This window comes from Dermacentor andersoni, chromosome 9 (assembly GCF_023375885.2).
Source record: "Dermacentor andersoni chromosome 9, qqDerAnde1_hic_scaffold, whole genome shotgun sequence".
Lineage (NCBI taxonomy): Eukaryota > Metazoa > Arthropoda > Arachnida > Ixodida > Ixodidae > Dermacentor > Dermacentor andersoni.
In genome coordinates this window covers 117984968-118006451 of record NC_092822.1, presented here as the reverse complement: position 1 = coordinate 118006451, position 21484 = coordinate 117984968, and positions in this window count along the sequence as shown.

Here is a 21484-nt window from a genome sequence, read left to right as displayed (position 1 = left end):
TAGCGGCTCCCCGATGCGTGAAAAGTCTTTGACAAAGCGCCTATAGTAGGCACACATGCCAAGGAATGTGCGCACTGCCTTCTTGTCGATTGGCTGCGGGAACTTTGCGATTCCAGCTGTTTCCGGCTGGTCGGGGCGTACTCCGGATTTGCTAATGACGTGGCCTAGGAACAGAAGCTGATCGTAAGCGAAGCGGCACTTTTCTGGCTTCAGAGTGAGCCCTGATGACTTGATGGCCTCTAGTATTGTCACAAGCCGCCTAAGGTGATCGTCGAAATTTCCGGCGAAGACGACGACGTCATCCAAGCAATCCTGCTAACACCGTGTCCATGACGCGCTGGAACGTTGCAGGCGCCGAGCACAGTCCGAATGACATGACCTTAAACTCGTAGAGGCCGTCTGGCGTGATGAAGGAGGTCTTTTCGCGATCTCCTCATCGACTTCTATTTGCCAGTTACCGGCCTTGGTTGCTCAGTGGCTATGGTGTTGGGCTGCTGAGCACGAGGTCGCGGGAACGAATCGCGGGATCGAATTTCTATGGGAGCGAAATGCGAAAACACCCGTGTACTTAGATTTAGGTGCACGTTAAAGAAGCCCAGGTGGTCGAAATTTCCGGAGTCCTCCAATACGGCGTGCCGCATAATCAGAAAGTGGTTTTGGCACGTAAAACCCCACAATTCAATTTTATTTTTTTTGCCAGTAGCCCGACTTGAGGTCTATCGACGAGAAGTATTTAGCTTTGCAGAGCCGATCCAATGCGTCATCTATCCGTGGAAGGAGGTACACGTCCTTCTTCGTGATCTTGTTCAGTCAACGATAATCGACGCAGAAGCGTAGGGTTGCGTCCTTTTTCTTCACCAGGATTACAGGAGATGCCCACGGGCTTTTCGACGGCTGGATGTTGTCGTCGCGCAGCATTTCGTCGACTTGTGTCCTAATAGCTTCACATTCTCGCGTCGAAACTCGGTAAGGGCTCTGGCGGAGTGGTCGAGCGCACTCTTCGGTCATGATGCGATGCTTTGCAACTGGTGTTTGTCGAATCCTCGATGACGTCGAAAAGCCGTCTTTGTATTGTCGGAGAAGACTTCTGATTTGTTGCTGCTTACTCATAGGAAGACTTGGATTTACGTCGAAGTCTGGTTCGGGGACTATGCTCATCGGGAGAGCTGCGGCAGAATCCGAGAGGACAGAGGCATTGCTGGTTTCCACAATTTACTCGATGTACGCGATTGTCGTGCCCTTGCTGATGTGCTTGAACTCTTGGCTGAATTTGGTTAGCATAACTTCTGCTTTCCTTCCGTGGAGTCGAGCGATCCCTCTTGCGACCCAAATTTCATGGTCGAGCAGTAGATGTTGGTCGCCCTCGATGACGCCTTCTACGTCAGCGGGTGTTTCGGAGCCGACGCAAATATTAATGCCGGAGCGCGGCGGGATGCTCACTTCATCTTCGAGCACACTCAAGGCGTGGTTACTACGAGAGCTCTCCGGCGGTATCGCTTGATCTTCCGACGGCGTTATCAATTTTGACTTCAGGTCTATGATACGATTGCGCCGTTTTGGTTCAGGAAGTCCATGCCGAGAATGACGTCTCGTGAACACTGTTGGAGGATAACGAAGGTGGCAGGGTAAGTCCGGTCACGAACGGTAATTCTTGCCGTGCAGATTCTAGTTGGCGTAATGAGGTGTCCTCCAGCAGTTCGAATTTGAGGACCTTCCCATGCAGTTTTAACTTTCTTCAACTGGGCGGCGATGTGTCCACTCATTACGAAGTAATTGGCCCCTGTGTCCACTAAGGCGGTAACTGCGTGGCCGTCGAGAAGCACGTCGAAGTCGGTGCTTCTTTGTCTGTCGTTGCCGTTAGGTCTTGGCGTCGGATCCCGGCGTCGTCGTGTTGAACTGAAGCTGGAACGTCGCGTTGTCACGTCGTCTTTTGTCGGTGTAGTCTTGGCTTCCTGACTTCGTCGGGATGGCGACGTGTCGTTATTATGTCGTCGGCGGCGGCGGAGGATCTTCGTCAGTTCGACGAACAGCAACCGCACCTCCATGGGTTCCTGCTTTTAGTTTTCCGGATATGGGCTCGCAGAGCGTCCCCGGGCTGGGCCGGTGTATGGTCGGCGCTGCGGCGACAGGTAGCGGCTTGGTGACGGCGAACGGGACGGTCGTCGAGGGCTCCACTGAGGGGCGGCGAGGTAGTCGGCGATATCGCGAAGTCGTTCGCCAATCTGTGGTCGTGGCGAGTTAACGGCGAACCATCGGAGTCCCATATCCCGGTATTGGCATCGATGGTAGATGTGCCCGGCTTCTCCGCAGTGATAGCAAAGCGGACGGTGGTCGGGGGCGCGCCAAACGTCAGTCTTCCTTGGAATGCTGCGTCGGGCGATGGGTTGGCGTGCTGGCGGCGGGGGTGGTGGCGGACGGTGGAACTGTGTCGTCACTGGGCCCTGCCGTTTGCGCGGAGGGGGAACGTGACGGCGGCCTACAGCGCGTATGACATCGCTTGCGGCTGAGGCTGCGGCGATTCAGGGGCTACTCCGAGTTGTTGTTGGAGCTCCTCACGGACGGCGTCGGCAATTGAAGCCACCAGAGGCAGTGATGAAAAGAAAGCTTTTGTAGCTCCTCCCACACGATCGCTCGGATAGTCTCGCGCAGGTCGTTGGTGGCCAGTGACTGAACTCCGGCGTAGTTTGTCGAGTTAGTGCGGCGGTTGAATTGCCGGTTCCGCATTTCCAGTGCCTTCTCGATGCTGGTGGCCTCGTGATGAAACTCGTCGACCGTCTTTGGGGGGCTCCGTACCATTCCGGCGAAAAGTTCCTCCTTTACACCACGCATTAGTAGGCGCACTTTCTTTTCTTCTGACATTTCTGGGTCGGCGTGGCATAATAGGCGGCTCATTTCTTCTGTAAAAATCGCGGTGGTCTCTTTAGGCAGCTGCACTCGGGTTTCTAGTAGTGCTTGGGCTCGTTCTCGGCGTACGACGCTTGTGAATGTCTGCAGGAACCGCTTCGGAAAAGGTCCCAGGTCGTTAAGGTGGCTTCTCGGTTCTCGAACCACGTCCTGGCAGCGTATTCTAATGCGAAGAAGACATGTCGCTGTTTGTCGTCGCTGTCCCAGCTATTAAATGCAGCGACCCTCTCATACGTCTCAAGCCAGGTTTCCGGGTCCTCGAATGTTGAACCGCGGAACGTCGGAGGCTCCCTGGGCTGCTGCAGCACGATGGGGGATGCCGGGGTTTCTATTGTGGTTGCCTTGGCGACAATCTTCTTTGTCTTCTCAGGTAGAAGTCCGTGCTCCAGGGGCAGCTGCTGAAGGTGGCGGCTTGCTCGATGATCCGGGACTACGTTGGTGTTCTCTTTGCGGTCCGGGCTTGGATCACGGCTTGTCGGGGGCGTCCGGTACATGAACGAAAAGCACGTCCACCAGGTGTCACGTGGTGGTGACGTTGAAGAACACAGTAGCAATACTTTGAAAGACAAAACTTTTATTCTGCGAACCTGTGCCCACAAAACCAGGCTACACTTATAGACCAACGATAGCGGCGAACATGATCGGCGATCGTCAAAAATCTGATCAGCGGGTCAAGCGCGTCGGCTTTTATACATTAGTCGTCGAATGTTCCAGAGTAATCGCTGGGACCCGCGTGCCTTCCACAAAGATCTACGTCATTCGCGTCACACACACATGCGATCAGATTACACAAGGTTCGGTCACAGACAGCTGATGGAAGCATCGATAACATTACAAAAGCTTCCGATACATGCAGGGGCGTCCTACGCTGCGCGATAATATTTGTTAGGCGGGGAAACGTGTCGCCCTAGAAAGATAAACATGTACACGTGTCAATATAGAAGCCTACGCCCAACAGCTTTGTAACCAACAATGGGAAACAACATGCATCAGTTAGGATTGTCCAGAACGTGGAAGTTCTTCAGGCACCTCTTGAATCCTGAGGAAAGTAAAGCCACGTACAGACAAAACATGAACAAAATCTTGCATGCGTTTGACAAAACTGAAGCAGCTTTTATCGATGAGATAGCCGTAAGGTACTTATCTCGGCCTAAGCCAACAACTCACCCATATTACACAGATACCAAAAAACAGGCAATTCAACGAAGAGATTAGCGAGGCGGAATTGAGAGCAGCTCTACAAAAGCTTAACACTACATCCGCACCGGGACTGGACCGAATAACAAACAAGACGATCGGAAATCTGGCTGATGCATCTCTAGAACAACTTACCAAGTATATGAACCAATTCTGGCAATCTGGTGCAATACCACAACAATGGAACATGGCCCAGATTCTAATACCTAAACCAGGCAAGTGGCTGCAGTTGAAGAACCTGAGACCCATTTCACTCACGTCCTGTGCGGGCAAACTCATGGAGCACGTTGTCCTAACGAGACTGACCAACTATCTACCCCCTTACAATGTTGGGCTTCCGGAGAAATTTGTCCACATATGAAGCAATTCTCCAACTTAAGCATCAAATTATAGATAACACAAGTCGGAACACCAAAGTTAGCCTAGCATTGGACCTAAAGAAAGCGTTTGATAGCGTTACCCACGAAACAATACTAAACAGAATAAATAAGCTAGGCTTAGACCAGCGAGTATACAGTTATATACGAGACTTCCTTACTAACAGAAAGGCACACACTGAGGTAGGAGACCTTAACTCCGAAGAACTACAGATCGGAAGCGCAGGTATGCCCCAAGGTTCCGTAATGTCATCGATGCTGCTTAACCTGGCTGTTACCGGATTACCATCAAAGCTACAGGAAATCGATGGCCTCAGTCATACCATCTACGCTGACGATATCACCCTCTGGTTGAGCGATGGCAACGATGGCTAGGTTGAAAACACATTACAATGTGCAATAGAAGTAGTTGAACATTACCTAGCAGGAACGGGACTGGCGTGTTCGGCATAGAAATCTGAGCACCTCATTGATGTACCATCGCGACGTGGCCGAAAACCACGCAACTAGAAGGAACGAAACAATCCGCAAATTCATTTAGCTACTGCAGATGGTACACCCATACCCAAGGTTGACAAGATCAGAGTATTCGGCCTCATCGTTGAAAGTAAAAGCTACAATGGAGAGACCATACGCAAATTAGAAAATATAACATCTGAAATCATGCGGCTACTTAAACGAATAGCCAACAAACATAGTGGAATGAGAGAAGGGAATCTGCTCAAATTAGTCTAAGCGTTCGTAATAAGCAGAATAGTATACGTGGCATCGTACCTACGATGGTACTAGTCAGAAGAATACGAATTACACTGCTTAATCATAAAAATCTACAAGCAAGCAATCGGACTCTCCGTCACTGCCAGCAACAATAGACTACTGGAGCTAGGTCTCCACAATACACTGGATGAGCTAATCGAGGCACAACGAATATCACAGTACGAACGCCTGTCGAAAACTAAAACAGGTAGGCCAATACAGGATCGTCTAGGTATAAGGCATCATACGCTATATAGCGTCAATGTAGATATGCCCAGACACATCAGAGACATGATAACCATCCCTCTAACACCCAAGAATATGCATCCTACCCACCATCAGGGTAGACGGGAAAGCATAGCACGCGATATACAGAAGAAATTCGGTAACGGCAAGGACACCACATTTGCAGACGCAGCTAGATATAGACACAAGCGCGTCTACACAGCCGTTGTGATAAATTACGAGGGCAAATGCACGACGAGCGCCACAGTCACCACGCTACACGCAGAAGCCGCAGAGGAAATAGCTATTGCGCTAGCCATAGCACGAACACAAGCGGGCATAATCATCAGTGATTCCAAGATGGCCATACGAAACTTCGCCAACGGTGGAATCTCCCCAGAGGCACTACGACTCCTAAAATTAGCTGATAACCGCGATAATGTGTCGATCTCATCTGGACACCCGCTCACACACTACCAGACGGTATCAACGAGGCGGCGCATCGCATGGCTTGAGAGCTTACGGACCGAGCCTCGGTTAGTCCCGCCTCACCGACTACTGATGACTGGGAGTGGGAAGATCGAATGACCAGATTTCACGAAATTACACAACACCATAGATTCCAGAGGCGTACATTCCCGCCGCCGCACCCAAAATTAAGCAGAAGCCAGTCTGTCGAATGGCGGCCGTTACAGACCAGATCATATCCGAGTCCAGCTATTATGCATCTAATACACCCAGATTTATACACGACGGACAAGGGCAGACATTCCGACTCTAGAGCCACCCTGGAGCATATCCTATGGGTATGTCCGGCTGTAATACAGGGTAAAGGTGATGCAGCCTCAAACAGCGACCGCCTCCGAGCGCGCTGGGAGTTTGCGTTGCTCAACTCGGACCTGCAGCATTAACTCTGGGCCGTCCAGCGAGCCGAGGAAGCCGCCAAGGGCCAACAACCCCTGGACGACCCCACCACCACCAAATGGCAACGCACTGAGTAAAGTTATTTGAATGAATGAATGAATGATGACAGTGGAACCCTAGCTGGAACGGCAGTAACAGTGTAATAATGTTTCATGTCTCGCATGTTGGTTTCGTGACAACATGATAGAGAAGTATATGCTGTCAGAAGCGACAGCTTGATCGAGCCGCTGGCTCTCACAATGTGCGTAGCTTTGCAGGAACTGAACATGGCATTTTTTGTATGCTATATAAAGGAGAATACAGCGAATAAAGATTGCCTGAGTCCAGCACAATGCACGAGTAGGTATTCCGTGAAGCACGTTTCAGGTAGCCAGTTATCTAGCCTCATTTGGGCCTCCACAAAATGTTACCAGATGACACAAGGTGTATGTTCAAGACAAGAAATTGTGGGTCCGAGTCTAGTGTGCGTGTGGGACAACAACGTCAGGATGATGGTACGACCATGACAGTATGGCGGTGGAGGCTTGACGACAGTTACGATGATAGTTTGAAAGCATAATAACGAAATAATCCCGAAATAATCCCATATTGACGGCGGCGAATCACAAAAGAATAGCAATGGACGACGGCGATTACGATGCCATCACTATGGCGCTATGGTGTTTTGATTGGCATTCGGCGCGCAGTGCGCTCCTCTCCCCGCTGGTATCTTTACAGACGCGGCGAAACAAGCAAGGTAGAGACATAACTACGCAGATGCCCCATGGTCGCCTACAGGGACAATTAATGCTTCACATTGAGCGTTGACAATTACAAAACGTACCTCATGTTCTAACAAGAGCAATGCCACACAAATTTTGGGAGCCTCCCTCTCATCAGTCGTTGCTGCACAACACGACTGACGAGAACACATAAGCCAAATATGCCGTATCTGTTAATAGGAAGATCAAAAGCAAGGGAAAAATTGCACCGAATGCGACACAACGAGAACAGAGCACAGTGATTCCCCATATTGTCACATTTATATTTTTTCTTTTCGTTATTTAACTTTATTAATAGCCCCGGAAGTTCACTGTGCGAAAATTTTAGCACGTGCATGCGGGTTAGCTCGGTTCTAGAAGTAAGGCATATGTGGCCTTTCCATTTTGTTCATTTCATTCAGTGGTTAGAGCTACCGACACATAGTCTATACTGATAATTTACGTGGTTGTCAGTCAGCTCACAGCAGTGTTTCCAGCGCACTTGCTTTTGAATGCGAAAACCGGCTGAAGTATGATGCCATTTTGGAATTCCCACTTTCTTCTATAAGTGCAGAAGATTTGTAGTGCATGTCGAGGGCATCTATAATGACCGTGCTTTGTTAGTGAAAACGCAGTACAGTTGCGAAAGTTCTTCGGTGCATACGTGAGCTATTCCGAAGTGGGGAATTCCTTTGATAAGGCGTATAAATTGCACTGCATCGGACCTTGCCAGATGGGCAATATCGATTAAGAAAGGAAGGCGGTAAAAATGTTCATCACTCTGCAAAAAAAAAAAATTCGTATATCTGAATGACGCACCAAACTTTGTAGTTTCTTTCTGCCTTTGTTGCGTTATTTTATATGAAACCCCATCAAAGTTCCCTAGAATCCCTGTTTGGTTCACGGAGAATGCATCGTATGCCTTTATTATCTGCAAACAGTTATCAAGTATCAGGTAGCCGATGTAGTAATACACGATGTCCCATGGAGTTAGTGTGAGAACTACAATGTTGCTGTGCAAGGCGTCTGTAGATTTTGTACCGTTGCGGGACTACGAAGCTGCTACTCACGGAAACCGTAACCTTTCCCTTCCATATTGCGGCAATGTGCTGAGCAAGCTAAATGCAGTGTTCTAGTGCATTATCACTTTCTTTGGTATATATATATATATATATATATACATATATATTGTCACGGCTCACTTGAGACAAGAGCGGAGAGCGGTATTTTTATCTAGACAATTAGAACAAGCGTTCAGTTTTGCCTTCTTCTCTAGCACCCTCACTTGCACGCACGAGGTCGTCGTCCTCGTCGTCAGCGTGGTTGGGCACAGATGGCGTCGCGGCATTTGCCCCCCCCCCCCCCCCCCTTCAAAGGAGCATCGTCCCGATGCTCGGCGGGTAGCACCCGGTGTCCAGCCGACCAGCAAGTGCCCATGTCATTCAGCAAAATAAGGTTTCATGCGCACCACGTGCACAGTCTCAGGCAGGTCCTGACGGCGCCTCGAGCAGGATTGGCTGTCAGGAATGACTTCATAGTTGACGTCGCTAAGGCGTCGTAGAACCTTGTACCGTCCGAAGTATCGGCGCAGAAGTTTCTCCGCGAGGCCTCGGCGGCGTACTGGAGCCCAAACTCAGACTCTTTGGCCGGGCTGGTAGACGACGCATCGACGGCGTTGATTGTAACGTCGCGCATCACGGTCTTGCTGGCTAGTTATGCGAACGCGCGCAAGCGGTCTTGCTTCTTCGGCGCGCTCTGTAAAATCTGCGGCGTCAGTCTCGGAATCGCTGGAATCATGAGGAAGCATAGCATCCAGCATTGTAGTCACTTCTCGACCGTGGAGGAGACGGAATGGCGTCATTCTTGTTGTTTGTTGCCGAGCCGTATTATAAGCAAAGGTTACGTAGGGTAACATTTGGTCCCAGTTCTTGTGTTCCACATCGACATACATGCACAGCATGTCTGCGAGAGTCTTGTTGAGGCGCTCCGTAAGTCCATTGCTTTGCGGGTGATAAGCTGTCGTCCTTCTGTATGCCGTGCCACTGAGCGTGAGTACAGTTCGCAAAAGTTCAGCCATGAACGCGGTTCCCCTGTCGGTTACGATGACCGCTGGAGCACCGTGCCTGAGGACGACGTTTTCGATGAAGAACTGCGCGGCTTCGGCTGCTGTGCTGCTCGGAAGTGCCTTGGTTTCTGCATAACGCGTAAGGTAATCTGTTGCAACTATGATCCACTTATTTCCTGCAGTTGATATTGGGAATGGGCCCAAAAGGTCCATCCCAATTTGTGCAAACGGTGTTTCCGGCACTGGAACGGGATGAAATAGTCCGGCAGGTTTCGTAGGTGGCACTTTTCGTCGCTGACAGTCAAGGCACGTTCTAACGTAGTGCTTCACCTGTGTTGCGAGCCGTGGCCAGTAGTATTTCTCTTTGATCCGTGCTAATGTTCTTGTGTAGCCTAGGTGGCCCGAGGTAGCTTCATCGTGACAGGCCTGCAAGATTTCACGGCGGAGAGTTTGAGGGATGACCAGTAGATATCGCTTCCCTGTTGAATTGAAGTTCCTCTTAAAAAGAACACTGTTGCGTATGCAGAATGATGACAAGTTCCTTGAGAACAATCTGGGCTTGTTTGTGGTGCGACCTTGTAAGAAATCAATTAGTGAAGCGAGCTCCTGGTCCCCTTGCTGTTGTTGAGAGATGGTAGCCGCACCAACAACTCCTAAAGAGCCTGCGGATTCGTCATCATCTCGGCCTGACAACTCGATCGGTGATCTGGAGAGGCAGTCCGCGTCCAAGTGCTGCCTTCCGGATTTATAGACCACTGTCATGTCATACTCTTGAAGCCGTAGGCTTCAGCGTGCCAAACGTGGAGATGGATCTTTCATGTTGGTCAACCAACAGAGAGAATGGTGGTCACTTATGACTTGAAATGGGCGGCCATATATGTACGGACGGAACTTGGTAACGGCCCATACTACAGCCAAGCATTCCTTCTCTGTGGTAGAATAGTTCGACTCGGCACGTGACAGTGTTCTAGTCGCGTAAGCGATGACTCGCTCAGCGCCGTCTTGCCGCTGAACAAGGACGGCACCTAGACCGACATTGCTGGCGTCGGTGTGGATCATTGTCGGCGCATCCACGTCAAAGTGGGCCAGAACAGGTGGAGTTTGTAGATGGTGCCGCAACTCGTTAAATGCCGCCTCCTGCTCGTCGCCCCACACAAACGTGACATCTTCTTTGGTTAGGCAGGCGAGCGGTGAGGCGATGCGTGCAAAACCCGCAATAAATCGCCGGTAATATGAGCATAGGCCCAGGAAGCGTCTGACTGCCTTCTTGTCCGTAGGCCTTGAAAACTTTGCGACGGCTGCGATTTTCTCAGGATCAGGTCTGACACCTGTGTGACTTACAATATGGCCCAAAAACTGTAGTTCTTCATAGCCAAAGTGGCACTTTTCAGGTTTTAAGGTAAGCCCAGCGGACCGTATGGCTTGAAGAACTGACCGTAGCCGACTGAAATGTTCATCAAATGTGGCAGAATAAACAATCACATCGTCTAGGTACACTAGGCAAGTCTTCCACTTAAGGTCTGAGAGAACAGTATCCATTAGCCTTTGGAACGTGGCTGGGGCAGAGCACAAACCAAAAGGGAGAACTTTGAATTCATAGAGCCCATCAGGCGTCACAAACGCAGTCTTTTCGCGATCCCGCTCATCGACCTCTATTTGCCAGTATCCACTTTTTAAGTCCATCGATGAGAAGTAATGTGCATGCCGTAGCCTGTCGAGGGAATCGTCGATGCGTAGTAAGGGATACACATCTTTTTTCGTAACCCGATTGAGCTTGCGACAATCGATAAAAAACCTCAGACTGCCATCCTTCTCCTTAACGAGTACCACGGGCGATGCCCAAGGACTTTTCGACGGCTGGATGACATCATCTTCTAGCATTTTCTTGACTTGCTGCTGTATTGCTTCACGCTCTTTCTCAGCTACGCGATACGGATGCTGTCGGATGGGTATTGCTGTTTCCTCCGTAATGATGCGGTGTTTCGCCAGTGGTGTTTGACGCACTCGGGACGTTGTAGAGAAGCAGTCCTTAAAATGGTCAATCAGTTCTCTGAGCCTTTGTTTCTGCTGCGGCGCTAAACCTGGGTCAACGTCGACGACGGGTGTAGACGGCATCGTATCGGTGGTTGATTCCTCTTTTACAGCAAAGCAGTGTTGGACGTGGTCAATTTCGTCAAAGTACGCCACAGCGGTGCCTTTACTGATGTGCCGGCGTTCATTGGTAAAATTTGTCAGTAGTACCTCTGTGCGACCGCCGATTAGGTTGACGATGCCCCGAGCGATGGCAATACCTTGATGGAACAGAAGTGCAGTTAGTTGTTCAGCTACACCGTCCTTGTCAAACTGTTCTCCGCAACTTACGGAGACAAGACTGCATGATAGTGGTGGTATGCAGACGTCGTCGTCGGCTACACGTAACGATGTACGTCGGCGCTCTTCGTCTTGGCTCGTGTCTGTACTAGTTGACAAGGTTATCTCGCCGTCCCGTATATTAACCACGGCGCCGTACTCCCGCAAGAAATCCATTCCAAGGATGAGTGATCTGCAGCACTCCTTTAAAATCATAAAAGTGGCGACAAAAGCTGTATTTCCTATCTGGAGCCGTGCAGTACATTTTCCTGTAGGTATCATTATCTGGCCCCCGGCATTTCGAATATAAGGGCCCGTCCATTGCATTTTGACTGTCTTAAGCCGGTCTGCAAACTGCTCACTCATTATCGAAAAGTCTGCGCCACTATCGACTAAAGCTGTCACGTCGTGCCCATCAATTATTAAGGGTAGGTCGGCACTTACAAATTCGTCGGCGTCCCGTTTCTCCGGGTTGCTCTGCTCGTTTCTCAGTAATAATGGGGGATTTTCGGCGTGTCGACGACTTGCAACCTTCCCCCCGGAGGTCGCTGATTTCAATTTCCCCACCGTGGGCTTGGAGAGCGGCCTCGTACCACGTCGTCGGCGAAACTGCGACGGTTCGGCGAAGAATAACGTAATGGAGACGGCGAGCGCGACCGAAGTTTAGCTGTGCTGCCTTGTTCCCGAGTGACACTGTCGTCGAAGCGTGGATGTCTGTCTTGAAACTGGCGCGGAGTGGTAGGTGACATTTCCTGGATGCCACCCTGGCGATGAGGGCAAAAAATATAAATGTGCCCTGGTTCGCCACAGTGAAAACACAATGGTCGGCGATCAGCAGTGCGCCATACGTCGGTCCTGCGAAGCTGTGGTCGCCTGAAATGCTCCCTCTGTATCCAGGCAGCAACAGGTGGCCGCTGGTGGTACTGCTGTACCGGCATGGTAGAAAGCGGGTGACGGACAGCGTCTGCGTAGCTATATGCGCGTGGCTCGAAGCGCGGCCCGGGACTCGGTTCAGGGAGTGGCTCAGGAGGTGCTAATGTTTGCCGAATTTCTTGGCGAACAACTTCAGCGACCGAAGCAACAGTAAACTCCTTCGGTGTCACAGTTTGCTTCGCAATCTCCTCGCGCACAATGTCCCTTATCAGTTGACGCAGCGAAGTCTCGTCTGTCACTGTGAGTACTGCGGCTCCTGCAGGCGCATCGTTAGTCAGGCGTTCGTATTGGCGACAACGCTGCTGGAGCGCCCGCTCGATTGCTGTGGCTTCCTTAATGAATTATTCCACTGTTGTAGGCGGGTTACGCACGAGACCAGCGAATAGCTGTTCTTTGACGCCGCGCATGAGATGGCTCAGCTTCTTCGAATCCGGCATGTTGGGATCCGCGCGGCGAAACAAACGAGACATGTCCTCGGCAAACATGGAGACACTTTCATTGGGCTTCTGAATGCGCAACTCGAGAAGGCGTTGTGCATTATCTCGGCGATCAATGCTTCCGAAGGTGTCAAGTAGCGGACGGCAAAATTCGTCCCACGTTCTCAAATGTGCCTCGCGGTTTTGCAACCACGTCCTTGCGCTACCTTCAAGAGCGAAGTACACATTGGAAAGCTTCTGGTCCGGACGCCACTGATTGACCTTAGCTACGCGTTCGTACTGGTCCAGCCAGTCTTCGGCGTCTTCGTACGTGTCACCGTGGAAGCTTGTGGGGACTAGATTGTTTTGGATAGTCATCTGTGTTGGACTCGCAATCGCCATTTCCTGAGTCGGTGAGGTCGCTGACGAAGTTCGTTGCAAGAGACCGAATTCCGGGCACAGACCTTGTAGGCGGCGGCTTGCGCGGTGCACAGGTGTCTCGACGCGTGGATGATGTCTTGAAGGGCTGGACGGAGGGCTACTCGCAGGAGTCGTCCCTATCATTAGGCGATGATGCGATACCCAGCACGTCCACCAGTGTCACGGCTCACTTGAGACAAGAGCGGAGAGCGGTATTTTTATTGTTGTTGTTGCTGTCCTACGTGGCCGTGGCACATACCCACAGTGGGGGATTGGCCAAGAATCGGGCGGTTTAATTAGGTGCCTAAAAATAATAATGATAACAAGGGAGTTAACAATTTGGGCGTGTGAGCTTAAAAGTAAACGTTTTGTGTCTGGAGAAAAAAAAAAAGATAATCAGATGAAAACCGGGTATAAGAAAATAATGATAATAATAACAATAATAATTAATAATAGATAAGAAATAAAAGAAAGCTATGGTAGGGAGGGAGAACGATCAATCTAACATGGAAAACGATTGGTTTCAATTAGGTAATTTTGGATCGCCAAGCAAACATTTCTGTGGCTGAACCCAACAATGGAGGCTCCAAAAGATAGGATCACAGGCACTGATAAAGTTAGACCAATAGAGCGAAGCGGCATTTCGAGTAGTCGTTTTCTTATAATAGAAAAACGTCTGCAAGACAACAAGAAATGGTCGATTGTCTCCGCTTCGCCACATAATGAGCATAATGGTGAGGGGACCAGACCAGACCTGTGGAGGTAGAAGTTCAGTGCAGGTATACGGCAGCGCAGCTTCGTGATGGACACTTCAATTTTCCGTGTTCGGCAAAAATCTCTGTTCCAAGGGTGCAGGAGATGTCCGTAATCCTCAGAGTTAGTAATTGCGGAGCCTGATACGGAATGTGTAATGATACTCCTGCGAAATCTAGCTGCAGTAACATAAGCAGTCAAAGGGCAGCAAGGAAGAATCGGGCCACTTATCGATGCCTTGGCTAGAGAGTCTGCAATTTCATTAATGATTAGCCCTTTATGGCCAGGCACCCAAATCAAACGCACGCTTTTCAAGTAACCAGGTACCAATGATTGAAATGTCCTCATCACGCGAGAATCACTAGAAGCAGTAAGGGATGAGCACAATGATAAAGAATCAGTGACTATCACGGCTGACGTAATTGATGGTCCTAATTTGCGTAATGCCAGCACCACGGCCATGAATTCAGCTTAAAAAATCGGTATGAAACCTGGCAGCCGAAGAGAAAATGTCCAATCGAGAATCGGGGAAAATATTCCTACACCTGACTTTTCTTCACATTGTGAAGCATCTGTAGCAATGACAACGTTTGTTTGAAGGTATTTCAGGTGATCTTGTAATATACCGTCGAGAATACGGTGTAGAAGTAATTTTGCATTATTAGGAAAGATGTCATCAAATTGAATATCCGTGGCAACAGCTCTGTCGGTAATAGGAAGTACATCGCATATGCGCACGCCCAAAGAGTCAAGTAATTGTTGCACGAATATAATTTGCGGTTTATGCAGTCGCGGCCAGATGACACCAAAAAACAACGCAGGTTGTGAAATAAAGATTATTTGGGGATGACGCAGTGGTGATTCGTAAATCCTTAAGAACGTCTGCACCGTCAAAAGCCGGAACCTGCACGAAAGTGGCGGAACACGGGATTCTAGATAAAGAATAGAATTTGCAACAAATTTAGGAAGACCTAAACACAGACGTAATGCCTCTCTTTCTAAGAGGATTAGAGGACGGGACATGTAGGCTGGAGCTCCAGAGAAGAGCACGCAACCAAATTCTAATACAGGGCGAACGTGCATACGATATATCATTAGGAGTGTATCTCTTCTCAATCCTATTCGACGACTGCTCAGCCTACGCAATATGCCAATTGCACGGGTACCTTTCCCAGTCAACAGATCTATGTGTGAGCGCCAGTTGAGAGAGGCGTTATAAATAATTCCGAGGTATTTAACAGATTCCACCTGTGGTATGTTTTGAAGGTGGTAAGACAATGAAATGTGCACTATGTCACGTATCGGAAAAACGAGAACAGCACATTTGCTGGCATTGAGTGTGAAGTAACTATCTAGACAATTAGAACAAGCGTTCAGTTTTGCCTTCTTCTTCTCTAGCACCCACACTTGCACGCACGAGGTCGTCGTCCTCGTCGTCAGCGTGGTTGGGCACAGATGGCGTCGCGGCAATATATATATATACGTTTTGCCTAAACGAAATAGACTGCCTTATCCAATTTGTTCTTCGCGTAGTTCTTGAAAGCAGTTCTAAATACCAGTTTTCATAACATCTCTTTTTGATAATTTAGTGAACATCACGTATCATTTTCGTTAAAATTTTGCTAACTCCTTTTTAAAAACGATTTGAGACGGGAGCCAACTCCCTGAACGCATCGTAAACATTACTGATAACAGCGTCTTATTTTTCATCGTTATGGCTTGTGACATGTGTAGCTTAACTTATCATCGGTTTGACATTTATTTACCTATGCTAACAATTCCATAGCGATGTGCTATTTTTTAAAATTCTGCATGCTGTTTTCGTTTTTCTATTTTAGCGATGTGTTTAAACTATCCCGGTTTTGTATATGCACTCTACGCTTCCTCCCCTTACAGTAATGCCATTACGACGACGCAAGAACTTTGTAAATTAAAAAAGCGCTTTTTTTATTTCAAACTGTTTAACTATTTCTGCGTAGCTTGACAGTGCTACTCTCATGATAGCCCAATAAATAGTAGTATACTCTAGTGCAACACAAAGAAGGACGTAAGAGCAAGTATAGATGCAGTAAGTGCCTTTGGATTTCAGCGGTGAAGCCAGGAAATAAATCAGTAATTGAAATAATGACAGCCAACTGAGGGTGTCCTCCTGTGCCGTTTTCAGGAATAAATGAACGAAACCAATTTTTTTACCAAGGGGAAATATGATCATTATGGCAACAACAAAATAACAAGATTGATTAGAGGAGCATCCTTACTCATTCAATCTTATGACACTTGGTTGAATACGAAAACGAGTAGCGGGACACGGAATGACATATTACAGACAGAGAAGGCGATCATGCCTCTATTTCACAATTAGCGATTCCACTGGACATGTTCACTGAATCGTGAGCATTGAACAAATTTAACTTGCCGCATACAACATTTCATCCCACGTTCTACCAATGACTATGGGCTTACTTATTGGTGATTGCGCGTCTGGCCTACACAATGGTACACTACTCTAAAAGAGAGACGTTTCTCTACTGATAAACGTTAAGGTTTATCGACTCATACTATTGACTGACGTTCTAGATGGTGACATTAACATCGTACACCCCCAAGGCAGAGTGATGGACTAATGAAATCAAATTCAGATTACGCAAAAAGAAAAATATATTTCTTTGTAAATGCTGACCACGACAATATTTACAACTTTCGCCTGGCCGCGACTACAAAACCGATGCATTAGGGTGTCAAGAAAAAAAGCTAGGCATTTTCTTCGCACCCCGGAAGTGTCTTTGAGAGCATGTGTTGGCTTTGGGCTTCAAAAAGCATGTCGGAAGATGCGGCTGAAGCTTTGTGACGAGCCATGTACCTTCGGAACATAACTCGTTCAAGCTTGCACGTGAGCGACTCAAACTCGGTGTTATTCCCAACACGAAAGGCGGAAGGTCACATGTTGCTTTTCAAGTCTTGAGGGTTTTGCAGTGCACTCCATGTGACAGGTCGAAGCGCACGTTTTTCTTTTGTGTGTGTGTGTTTTCTTTGAATCTTCATGCTGCTGTTACCATTGCGAGAAGCGCATGCTTTTCAGGGAAAATTCAATAGCGAGTCTGAAACTTATTTATTCGCGCTGACGCTGCATGCTGGAGCCACCGTACATGCTTCTATACGATGAAAAGAAGTTCTGCACGCATTGTGCTTCTTTCTCTCCAGGTACGGGACATAGTAGGAAAGTAAAGAGAAATGATAACTGAAAGGCAGGAAGGTTAACCAGGCTGAGCCCGGTTAACTACACCGCACTAAGAGCAACTGGAGAGAGCTCAGCCTGCAAGGCCAGAGAGAAAGTTAAGCTAAAAAAGGAGGACAGATTCCGAATGTACCCTTTGCCACCATACAACGGAGGATGAGGAATACGACATCAACGCTAATTTTAAGTACAGAGAACTTTACCAAAGATTAGACCAGCATCCTTGCTCATTCAATCTTATGACACTTGGTGGTAGACCTTTGAGAAGTTTAGCAGTTAGCAGCTGAGGAATGTCTGAATGCCGGGCGGCGAGAACAAAGAAAAGAGCCTGGTATCTCTAGTGCTTCTGTGGTTTCCCTAGTAAGCTGATCACTGGGAAACGAATAAGCTGGCTAGGGAGGCAAACGCCCAAGGTACCACGGCACATTGATGTTCCCTCAGACGAATGACTTCTGGAAAAAAAAAAGAACGCTCCTATTACTCATGACGCTACGGCTTCTCCTTTCGAAGGAAATACGGAACCGCGCATAGAGCAGGAAGTCCAGTTTGGTTCTGCAATGGACACACATGCCGACTCCACTTGCCGAAGTCAGTATGCCAGTCTCAGCGGAGACCAGTCCGTTTGAGCAAAGGCTCTCGGATGTGTCAGATGCCTGGACAAGTCTACAACAGTTGGCACACGCGGATGTCTTGTACCAGGGTTGCACAGTTGCCGGTGACCAGGTGACGTCACCGGCAAGCGCTTTCACTTTCCGGTGATGGCAACGGTGGCTGCTACCCCAGACCTTTTCAGGAAAACTTGCTCCACCATTTTGAAGCTGCGGATCAGTGAATCGGCGTACTTGGGTGACGTCGGATAATAACGAGGCTGCCTCAACGGCGTCTTGTTTGACTTGGTATTCAATTACAGCACACTCGGTGACATCTGTCGTAAGTTGTTTATTTCCTTGCAAGGGCAAATGCAAAGGTCTGGCCCATGTTTTCCATCCAACGTTCCATGTAAAAGTAAAGCGTCTGTGTGCAAAACGCGTTATTGCAAAGGAACATCAATGCACAGCGGTACATTGGGCTTAGGTCTATTCTTGCAACCGAGCCAAATTTTATCCGAGAACACGCACAGGTTGACAAGAGAGATCATAAGGTATTCGAGGTGAACAGTAGAAACAAAATTTATGTGAGCTGCCTATCTATTATTTTGTCAAGAAATGAAATCATGTATCTTCTGCGGTAGCCGCTTGTGACAGAGGGTATTGCCCAAGTGCAGTCATGCTGTGTGTTTTTTTTTTTTTTTTGCTTTAACTATAAGTATTGACCACATGCACGAAACCAAAACTTGTTATTAGCGCTTTGTTTTCGTCTTTTTCACTGTCATGCCCCATTTGCACCATGTCTCGCGTAATACCTGAAAACTTGTTTGAAGAAGCTTACTAAAGATGCGCAGATCAAGCGTGCAGGTTGGAATCATTGTGAAGCGAAGCTTTACTCAAGCCAGTGGGCATGAAAATCCTCTACAACTAATTAAAATGAGTCCAATTGTGTTATCTTACACATTACGCAACGTGTAACCTCATTTAATTTTTGTGGTTATTCACCCCGAAAGTCAAAACTGTAGTATTCTACCATTCTTGTGCTTGTGCACTACACCGCTCAGAAGTTATGACGAAGTGCGTGCACTAGGTCATCCCGACGCACAGTGTGAGACGTCTACGGAGCGATCTCATGAGGGACAAAGTCGAAGGTGATGTTTCTAGAGGGGGGAACGGTAATCAAAGGTGTATGCGCACAAAAAATGTCACACGTATCTAGTTCCATTTAAGAATTCTGTACCTGATGTGCCCCAGTGGTACTTAACCTGTTCTTGAAGACCGGCCAAAGATGGGGGACACACAAACCCAGTTGAACAAGCCGATTGGGTTAATCTACTAAAGAGATGTATATTAAATAATCTGCTTAATATATCTATCTGCTATAGTAAGATATTGGTGGTTGTAGAGATATACCTATTATCAGACATTATATATTTGGCTTTATGTGGGATTTTACTTTCGCTTTTGTTACGCAGAACAAAGATACTTGCAGGTGCTGACATGAACCATTCCATGTTCATCAACACCTTTGTGAACACAAGTCCATCGAATATCCTACCCAGACGTTGAAAGAAGAGGTCGAACAATCTGGATGCTCATACGCAACCTCCTCATGCTCAAGGTAAGTAACTTTATCCTGTTTGAAACGCGCTTCTTGATGTAAGGCGTGACTCATTTGGAAGGAAAGATGGAAAATAACAAATGGCTGTTTATAAACAGAGTTGCGCAGTCATCGTTCGTATGGCCTAAGTAAAACTTTTTAAAATTTCTCTGTTTCTGGAGACAGAATCGAGCAGCGAAATTCGGTGACTTCTCTTTCTCCGCGATGTTCTTTCACGTCATGTGGTAGAATTGCCCCGTACCGTGATGTTTATGCAGAAAACACTAGAAACTGCGTCTTGTCACCTTCGAGAACGCTTCGTAATGCACAGCAGCGTAAAGCTTGCGGGATAAACAATTTTGACATGACGTGTCTCGTCGCTATACTTCCCACGCACTCGGTATACACCCAGTTCATTTGCGCTATAAGAGAGATAGAGAGAGAGAGAGAGAGAGAGAGAGAGTGAACTGGCACGACGCCGCTACGACAATGGGACGCTCACCGCTTCTGTTGTTACAGTTCCTCCTGCTCGGGCTGACCAGCCGGCCTCCCGTCATTCTGGAACTTGGCTCCGTGGCTTTGACACGTATCTTGGAGGCGCAAGCGTGGTCTCCTTGGCCGAGCCCTGTCAACAATGGTATCGTCCATCTACCGCAGAACGAGGGAGCGCCTACGTGGCATGTGGCACCAACTTTGGAGGATGACGGAATCATCACCTGGCAACGCGGGCAATGCACCGGCACAAACATCGGATCCGGCGCGGGATATCAAAGCCCGCCACAACTGCTCTCTGCTGAGCACGACGCCGCTACGACAATGGGACGCTCACCGCTTCTGTTGTTACAGGTTAGTTACCTGGACAATACCAGCGGCTTTAAGTGCAATAATTGCTGTCTAATAGTGGCGTCGTGCCCAATTGAGCTATATGACAGTGTCAAACGCGCACTGTGCTGCTTTGTGCGATTTCATGCTTCTTTCTGTGTCTCGTTGCGATTGATGGTGCCTGGGGATGTCGAACTTAATCCTGGACCTGAAGATTCTGTGTTAGACATTGTACGCAGGATAGAAGCAGGCCAAGCTGCAATTTTGGTGAACTTAAGGGGATAAAAGAGAGAGAGAGAGATAGAGGACGCCACAGACGTTGAGGTGAAATGCCTCAAGGACAGAGTCGCCATTCTCGAGTCTACCCTTAGCCCACGTGAAACCTTTGGGACAGACACACCTGACAGCATCCAGTCATTTTCACGCCAGTTAAAAACCATAACTTGAAGGTGCGAGGACGCCGGAAACAGACTACGTTGATCGAATTTACTTTTTTTTGGCATCAGCAATGAGTCCGGTGAAGATTGGACGACTTCAGAGCAAAAAGTCGTCAAACTCTGCGTTGAAAGGTTGGAGCTCACATTATCAAGCGACCAGTTTGAACGAATGCACAGAATTAGTCAATTCGCTCATGACAAATGCAGGCCAATAATCGCTAAGCTTGTCACATTTAAAGACAAACAGAACATTTTGGCTTCTGCAAGGAAGCTAAAAGGCTCCCACTTATCTGTCCGCGAGGATTTGGCGCCAAGCACTCGCTTAGCAAGAAAAAAACTGCTAGAATATGCAAGAGCACAGGACAAACCGTGCAAACTCTCACTTGACAAGATGCGCATTAACACCAAGGAATACATGTACGATGTTGATAGAGACATCGTCGTATTATGTAGCAGATAGCTTAAGAAATCTACGGGTGCACAGGTTCCTAAAGTGCCCCTTTATACTGACTCTTCTCGCTTGCTCACAATGTCGTACACTAACATACGCAGCATACTAAATAAGCGCGAGATATTTCGTTCCTTTATAGAAGATAGCAATCCCGACATTCTAGCTCTAACAGAAACATGGCTGCACCACGATGTTTCAGATAGTGAAATTTTTATAGAAAGTGACATATTCAGTATTTATCGGCATGACCGCAATGATAAAAAGGGCGGTGGTGTCTTGCTTGCAATAAATAA